This window comes from Bombina bombina, chromosome 1, assembly GCF_027579735.1.
Source record: "Bombina bombina isolate aBomBom1 chromosome 1, aBomBom1.pri, whole genome shotgun sequence".
Taxonomy (NCBI): domain Eukaryota; kingdom Metazoa; phylum Chordata; class Amphibia; order Anura; family Bombinatoridae; genus Bombina; species Bombina bombina.
In genome coordinates, this window is record NC_069499.1 from 247,932,397 (window position 1) to 247,941,829 (window position 9,433).

Genomic DNA, 9,433 nt, shown 5'->3' on the forward strand with positions numbered 1-9,433 from the left:
GAACTTGCAGACAAACCCTTATCCAAACCATCCTGAAGAAACTGTAAAATTCTAGGAATTCTAAAAGAATGCCAAGAGAACTTATGAGAACACCATGAAATGTAAGTCTTCCAAACTCGGTAATAAATCTTTCTAGACACAGATTTACGAGCTTGCAACATAGTATTGATCACTGAGTCAGAGAAACCTCTATGACTAAGCACTAAGCGTTCAATCTCCATACCTTCAAATTTAATGATTTGAGATCCTGATGGAAAAACGGGCCTTGAGATAGAAGGTCTGACCTTAATGGAAGTGGCCAAGGTTGGCAACTGGACATCCGAACAAGATCCACATACCAAAACCTGTGTGGCCATGCTGGAGCTACCAGCAGTACAAACGAACGCTCCATTATGATTTTGGAAATCACTCTTGGAAGAAGAACTAGAGGTGGAAAGATATAAGCAGGTTGATAATTCCAAGGAAGTGACAACGCATCCACTGCTTCTGCCTGAGGATCCCTGGACCTGGACAGATACCTGGGAAGTTTCCTGTTTAGATGAGAAGCCATCAGATCTATTTCTGGAAGCCCCCATATCTGAACAATCTGAAGAAACACATCTGGGTGAAGAGACCATTCCCCCGGATGTAAAGTCTGGCGACTGAGATAATCCGCTTCCCAATTGTCTATACCTGGGATATGGACCACAGAGATTAGACAGGAGCTGGATTCCGCCCATGCAAGTATCCGAGATACTTCTTTCATAGCTTGAGGACTGTGAGTCCCACCTTGATGATTGACATACGCCACGGTTGTGACATTGTCTGTCTGAAAACAAATAAACGGTTCTCTCTTCAGAAGAGGCCAGAACTGAAGAGCTCTGAGAATCGCACGGAGTTCCAAAATATTGATTGGTACGCTGCGCTGTCAGAGATCCCCAGACAGCTCCCCAACCTGAAAGACTCGCATCTGTTGAAATCACAGTCCAGGTTGGACGAAGAAAAGAGGCCCCCTTAACCAAACGGTGGTGATCTAACAACCAAGTCAGAGATAGTCAAGTATTGGGATTTAAGGATATCAATTGTGATATATTTGTATAATCCCTGCACCATTGGTTCAGCATACAAAGCTGAAGAGGTCTCATGTGAAAACGAGCAAAGGGGATCGCGTCCGATGCTGCAGTCATGAGACCTAAAACCTCCATGCACATAGCTACTGAAGGGAATGACCGAGACTGAAGGTTCCGACAAGCTGAAACCAATTTCAGACGTCTTTTGTCCGTTAGAGACAAAGTCATGGATACTGAATCTATTTGGAATCCTAAAAAGGTTACCCTTGTCTGAGGAATCAAGAAACTTTTTGGTAAATTGATCCTCCAACCATGTTTTCGAAGAAACAACACTAGTTGATTCGTGTGAGATTCTGCAGAATGTAAAGACTGAGCAAGTACCAAGATATCGTCCAAATAAGGAAACACCGCAATACCCCGCTCTCTGATTACAGAGAGAAGGGCACAGAGAACCTTTGAAAAGATCCTTGGAGCTGTTGCTAAAGGAAGAGCAACAAATTGGTAATGCTTGTCTAGAAAAGAGAATCTCAGAAACTGATAGTGATCTGGATGAATTGGAATATGAAGATAAGCATCCTGTAAGTCTTTTGTGGACATATAATGCCCTTGCTGAACAAAAGGCAGAATAGTCCTTATAGTCACCATTTTGAATGTTGGTATTCTTACATAACGATTCAAATTTTTTAGATGCAGAACTGGTCTGAAAGAATTCTCTTTCTTTGGTACAATGAATAGATTTGAATAAAACCCCAGACCCCGTTCCGGATATGGAACTGGCACAATTACCCCAGTTGACTCCAGGTCTGAAACACACTTCAGGAAAGCCTGAGCCTTTACTGGGTTCACTGGAATGCGTGAGAGAAAAAACTTTCTCACAGGCGGTCTTACCTTGAAACCTATTCTGTACCCTTGAGAAACAATTTTCTAAATCCAATGATTTTGAATCGAATTGATCCAAACATCTTTGAAAAATCGTAGTCTGCCCCCTACCAGCTGTGCTGGAATGAGGGCCGCACCTTCATGCGGACTTGGGGGCTGGTTTTGATTTTCTAAAAGGCTTGGATTTATTCCAGACTGGAGAAGGCTTCCAATTGGAAACCGTTCCTTTAGGGGAAGGGTCAGGCTTCTGTTCCTTATTCTGACCTAAGGAACGAAAACAGTTAGCAGCCCTAAATTTACCCTTAGATTTTTTATCCTGAGGCAAAAAAGCTCCCTTCCCCCCAGTGACAGTTGAAATTATAGAATCCAACTGAGAACCAAACAATTTATTACCTTGGAAAGAAAGAGATAGCAATGTTGACTTAGAAGTCATATCCGCATTCCAAGATTTAAGCCATAAAGCTCTTCTAGCTAAAATAGCTATGTCATGAGCGCTTCCGTTCATCGCCGTGGCTCCCGGAACTCCTCTGTGTCTCTGACGTCATGTTGCTTAGCAACATGACGCTTTCTCTCACACCCCTCTGATGACGGTTACGCTCCTGCCCTTTAAATCTCGGCGGGAGATCTGAATCTGGGCCCGTTTGTTTGTTTCCCTGGATTGTGAGTACCATATCAGTTTTATTCTTCTGTGTACCGACTTCTGCCTGCCTGACCAAGCCTCTTGCCTAATCCCTACTTGCTGATATTTGGACATTGACTTCTGCCTGCCTGACCTTGCCTGTAGCTATTACCCTTTTGCTGATACTTGGATGCCGACTTCTGCTTGCCTGACCCTGTCTTTTGCCTATACCTTTTGCTGATATTTGGATGCCGACTTCTGCCTGCCTGACCTTGCTTTGGCCTTTACCTTTAAACCTATTCTTTGTTAAACAAGACCTGCTTAAAGGGACATTTTACTTTTACAAGCTGCAAAAGAGAATTTTGCCTTTCTGTTTGTTATACACCTGCTTAAAAGGGACATTTACTTTTACAAGCTGCAAAAGAGAACTTTGCCTTTCTGTTTGTTATACACCTGCTTAAAAGGGACATTTACTTTTACAAGCTGCAAAAGAGAACTTTGCCTTTCTGTTTGTTATACACCTGCTTAAAAGGGACATTTACTTTTACAAGCTGCAAAAGAGAACTTTGCCTTTCTGTTTGTTATAAACCTGCTTAAAGGGACATTATACTTTTACAAGCTGCAAAAGAGAACTTTTCCTTTGTTTTACAAGCCTGCTAAAGAGGACCTTTTTCAGAAGCTTCAAGTAAGAGCATTTCCTTTTTGTTCTTTGTACTACTTAAAGGGACGTTTTATCCTTTGTGGCTTTCCTGCATTCTGGAACAATATTCATTTTTGTTATCTTCTAATCTGCTTCCTGAGTGGGTCACGTCCTGGATATTTCTCAGTGTGCTAGCGTGTGCTTTCAATTCACGCTAGCAGTTGGGTTACATCCCGGATTGATTCCAGAGCGGCTGACATTACAAACGGGCCATAAAAATGGACCCCACTGAATTATCTATGGCCGTGGCTCACCAGGGACAGCTCTTGGGTTCTCATGCCACTCACTTGCAGTCTCTGGACACTAAACTTGATCAAATTACTGCTCTATTACAAAATTTGGTTGCTACCGCACCTCCCAATCCTAATCCCAATCCAAATCCGATTGAGGCATTACCTCCTCCGATTCCTAACAATCAGTCTCAGGTACAACTAAGTCCCAGGATTCCTCTTCCGGATAAATATGATGGGAATCCTGAAGAATGTAGAGGCTTTTTGAATCAATGCCGTCTTCATTTCCGAAATAGCCCTACTCTCTTTGCTACTGCCTCTTCTAGAATCACGTTTCTTATTTCCTTAATGAAAGGAAAAGCCTTGGCTTGGGTGTCACCTTTGCTAGAAAAGAATGATCCTATACTGTTGGATGTTGATACATTTCTATCTACATTCTCAAACGTATTCGATAAACCTGGAAGGTCATCCGCTGCTGAAGCAACTCTCCTGGATTTACGTCAAGGAAATCAACCAGTCTCTCAATATGCAATTGAGTTCCGCACCCTTGCCTCTGAAACCACTTGGAATCAGGGAGCACTCAGAGCCGCTTTCCGTAAAGGACTTTCTGAGCGTCTCAAGGATGAATTGGTGTATCGTGAACTTCCAGAGTCCTTAGAAGCCTTAATAAATCTCTGTATCAGTCTCGACGCCAGGTTTCGTGAACGCCAACAAGAAAAGGATAGAACACAGAGGACTGCCACTCGAACTCCTTTTCGTTTAGCTCCTCGTTTTTCTAATCCAGTCACTCCAGCCTCTCCTACTACTGATCAGGCTGAACCCATGGAAGTAGGAAGTATAAAATTAACTGAGACTGAACGCTTAAGAAGACGGACTCTTGGCTTATGTCTGTACTGTGGCCTTAAAGGACATTTATTAAGGGATTGTCCTACTAGGCCAGTAAAAGCCAGGGCTTAACTCTAGTCCAGGGAACTGAGTTAAGCCAAAATAGTGGTCATTCCCTATACAAGAAACTCTTTGTTCCAGTAACTCTTCTAATTGGACATAAGAAGATCTATACCCAAGCTCTAATTGATTCTGGTGCTGGAGGTGTGTTCATTGACTCTACATTTGTTTCTACTCATTCTATACCCTTACTAAAGAAGGAGTATTCCATTTCAGTCTCTACGGTCAGTGGAGATCCTTTGGGTTCTGGATACATTCAGTTTTCTACTCAACCCTTAATCCTCACCGTAGGAATACTTCATTCTGAGACAATTTGTTTCAATGTCATTCCCACTCCGCAATTTCCCATTATCTTGGGATTACCCTGGCTCCAGATTCACAATCCCATTTTTTCTTGGACTTTCGGTGAACTCACTTCCTGGGGATCTACATGCCAGACTAAATGTCTTCAAAAGATTACTAAGTTACCACTCACTATTGCTCTCACAGTTGAAACTCCGGAATCCTTACCTATGCATTACCATGACTTTGTGGATGTCTTCTCCAAAAAAGAAGTGGAACGTCTTCCTCCTCATCGCCCTTTTGATTGTCCCATTGACCTCCTTCCTGGGGCTGCCTATCCTCGAGGCAAGACCTATCCACTTTCTAAACCAGAAAACATGGCTCTGGAAGAATATATAAAAGACAATCTGGCTAGAGGATTTATTCGACCCTCCTCTTCCCCTGTAGGGGCTGGTTTCTTTTTTGTGGGAAAAAAGGATGGCGGATTAAGACCCTGTATTGATTATCGTGGATTGAATCAGATTACCATCAAGAACAGTTATCCTCTGCCCCTTATTCCTGAACTTTTTACTTATCTTCAGGGAGCCACCATTTTCACCAAACTCGACCTACGTGGTGCATACAACTTGATCCGTATACGCAAAGGAGATGAGTGGAAGACTGCCTTTAACACTCGATTTGGGCATTATGAATATTTGGTCATGCCCTTCGGGCTATGCAATGCTCCGGCGGTTTTCCAGCATTTTGTAAATGAGATCTTTCGTGATTTTTTGAATATTTTTGTTATCATATACCTGGACGACATCTTAATCTTTTCTCAGAACCACCAAGATCATGTGCACCACGTCAAGAAAGTACTTCAACGTCTAAGAGAATTCCATCTGTTTGCTAAACTGGAGAAATGTTCTTTCCATCAAAAATCCATACCCTTTCTGGGTTATGTAATATCGGCATCTGGATTCGAAATGGACCCTACTAAACTTTCTGCCATTTTGGATTGGCCTAGACCTGATTCTTTGAAGGCTTTACAACGTTTCCTAGGCTTCGCCAATTATTACAGAAAGTTCATCAAGAATTTTGCTACTATTACTTCTCCTCTTACTTCTCTCACAAGAAAAGGACAAAACTGTAAAGTATGGCCGTCTGAGGCTATAGAAGCTTTTGAATCTCTCAAAGAAGCTTTTTCCTCAGCTCCTATCCTTCGTCATCCAAATCCTGAGTTTCAATTTATTCTGGAGGTGGATGCTTCCTCTGTTGCTGCTGGAGCGGTTCTGTCTCAACGAATACCAGAGACTGGAAGGATTCATCCTGTTGCTTTTTTCTCTAAAAAATTCACTCCTTCCGAATTTAACTATGACGTAGGGAATAAAGAGTTGCTTGCCATCAAGATGGCATTGGATGAATGGAGACATTGGCTGGAAGGTACTTCTTTGCCATTTACTATACTTACTGATCATAAGAACCTTCTGTATCTCCAAACAGCCAAACGACTAAATTCCAGGCAAGCACGCTGGTCCTTATTCTTCTCTCGGTTTCACTATAATTTGTCTTACATACCTGGTTCAAAAAATATTAAAGCAGACGCACTTTCCAGACAATTTCAAGATACCCCAGTTCCTGAGTCTGGTACCATTCTCCAACCTCATGAAGTCATTGCCCAGTTAACAACTTCTTGGTTACAAGAATTACAGTCCGCTCAAGAGCATCTTCCTTTGTCCTGTAAACCTCCCAATGGTTTACTCTTTGTTCCTGAACGCCTTCGTTCCAAGATTTTATTTTGGGCTCATGATAGTCCCCTTTCTGGACATCCTGGCATCAGTATTACCACTCGAAACCTCAAACAACATGTCTGGTGGCCTACACTCTCTCAAGATGTGAAGGATTACGTCTCAGTATGCACACAATGTGCCATGAACAAAACTCCACGCCAACTTCCTTCAGGATTACTCCAACCATTGCCTATACCTCACCAGCCTTGGACTCATGTATCCATGGACTTTATTACCGATCTTCCCTTGTCCACTGGGAACAATACTATCTGGGTGGTGGTCGACAGGTTCACTAAGACGGCTCATTTTGTACCCTTGCCAGGATTACCATCTGCCAAAAGACTCTCTGAACTTTTTATTCTACATATTGTAAGAATCCATGGATTTCCTCTAGATATTGTTTCAGATAGAGGGGTACAATTCGTTTCTCGATTTTGGAGGTCACTTTGTAAACATTTTGGTACTACTATATCTCTCTCTACTTCTCACCACCCACAATCGAATGGTCAGACTGAAAGAGTAAACCAGTGTCTTGAAACATATCTTAGACATTATGTGGATCATTATCATTCTAACTGGACTTCTTACCTTCCTTTGGCTGAATTGGCCCATAATGCCCGGTACAATTCCTCCCTTCAGACTTCTCCTTTTCATGCAGCTTACGGATATCAGCCTAGGACATTCCCTTTGCATACTTCCTCCACAGTGAATCCTGCTTCTGATCTTACAGCCCGAAGATTAACTCGACATTGGCAGAAGATACATCGTATTCTTTCTGTAACTTCTAGACGTTACAAGTTCTTTTCGGATCTTCGACGGAAAAAGGCTCCCAAATATCGCCCTGGTGATAAAGTTTGGATTTCCTCTCGATTTCTTCGCCTGAAACAACCTTCTAACAAATTGGGACCACGATATGTGGGTCCTTTCCGAATACTGGGTCAGGTATGTTCCACTGCTTATCGGGTAGCTTTACCCAAGTCTCTCAAAGTCCATCCGGTATTCCATGTTTCTCTTTTAAAACCTGTGATGATTAACAGGTATTCTAAGCCTTTTTCTAAACCTCCACCGTTATTGGTGCATGGACATCCTGAGTTTGAGATCAGCCATATTCTAGATTCCAAATTGCGGGGCAAGAAATTGTATTATCTCATTCATTGGAAGGGTTATCCAGTCACGGAACGTTCTTGGGAACCTGCTCATCAAGTAAATGCTCCTATATTGGTCAAGACCTTCCACAAGACTCATCCTGATAGACCTGGTCCTGTCCCCCGGAGGGGTCCTTGAGGAGGGGGTGCTGTCATGAGCGCTTCCGTTCATCGCCGTGTCGCCGCGGCTCCCGGAACTCCTCTGTGTCTCTGACGTCATGTTGCTTAGCAACATGACGCTTTCTCTCACACCCCTCTGATGACGGTTACGCTCCTGCCCTTTAAATCTCGGCGGGAGATCTGAATCTGGGCCCGTTTGTTTGTTTCCCTGGATTGTGAGTACCATATCAGTTTTATTCTTCTGTGTACCGACTTCTGCCTGCCTGACCAAGCCTCTTGCCTAATCCCTACTTGCTGATATTTGGACATTGACTTCTGCCTGCCTGACCTTGCCTGTAGCTATTACCCTTTTGCTGATACTTGGATGCCGACTTCTGCTTGCCTGACCCTGTCTTTTGCCTATACCTTTTGCTGATATTTGGATGCCGACTTCTGCCTGCCTGACCTTGCTTTGGCCTTTACCTTTAAACCTATTCTTTGTTAAACAAGACCTGCTTAAAGGGACATTTTACTTTTACAAGCTGCAAAAGAGAATTTTGCCTTTCTGTTTGTTATACACCTGCTTAAAAGGGACATTTACTTTTACAAGCTGCAAAAGAGAACTTTGCCTTTCTGTTTGTTATACACCTGCTTAAAAGGGACATTTACTTTTACAAGCTGCAAAAGAGAACTTTGCCTTTCTGTTTGTTATACACCTGCTTAAAAGGGACATTTACTTTTACAAGCTGCAAAAGAGAACTTTGCCTTTCTGTTTGTTATAAACCTGCTTAAAGGGACATTATACTTTTACAAGCTGCAAAAGAGAACTTTTCCTTTGTTTTACAAGCCTGCTAAAGAGGACCTTTTTCAGAAGCTTCAAGTAAGAGCATTTCCTTTTTGTTCTTTGTACTACTTAAAGGGACGTTTTATCCTTTGTGGCTTTCCTGCATTCTGGAACAATATTCATTTTTGTTATCTTCTAATCTGCTTCCTGAGTGGGTCACGTCCTGGATATTTCTCAGTGTGCTAGCGTGTGCTTTCAATTCACGCTAGCAGTTGGGTTACATCCCGGATTGATTCCAGAGCGGCTGACAAGCTAAAGACATATACCTGACATCAATTCTAATGATATCAAAAATGGCATCACAAATTAAATTATTAGCATGTTGAATTAGCTTAACAATGCTATACACATTAGGATCTGGTACTTGTTGCGCTAAAGCCTCCAACCAAAAAGTTGAAGCCGCAGCAACAACAGCCAAATAAATAGCAGGCCTAAGAAGATGACATGAACATAAATATGCCTTTCTTAGATAAGATTCAAGCTTCCTATCTAAAGGATCTTTAAAAGAAGTACTATCTGCCGTAGGAATAGTAGTACGTTTAGCAAGAGTAGAGATAGCCCCATCAACTTTGGGGATTTTTTTCCCAAAACTCCAATCTATCAGACGGCAAAGGGTACAGTCTCTTAAACCTTAAAGAAGGAGTAGTAAATGAAGTACCCAATCTATTCCATTCCCTAGAAATTACATCTGAAATAGCATCAGGAACTGGAAAAAACATAATTTATGTAAGAACTTACCTGATAAATTAATTTCTTTCATATTGGCAAGAGTCCATGAGCTAGTGACATATGGGATATACAATCCTACCAGGAGGGGCAAAGTTTCCCAAACCTCAAAATGACTATAAATACACGCCTCACCACACCCACAA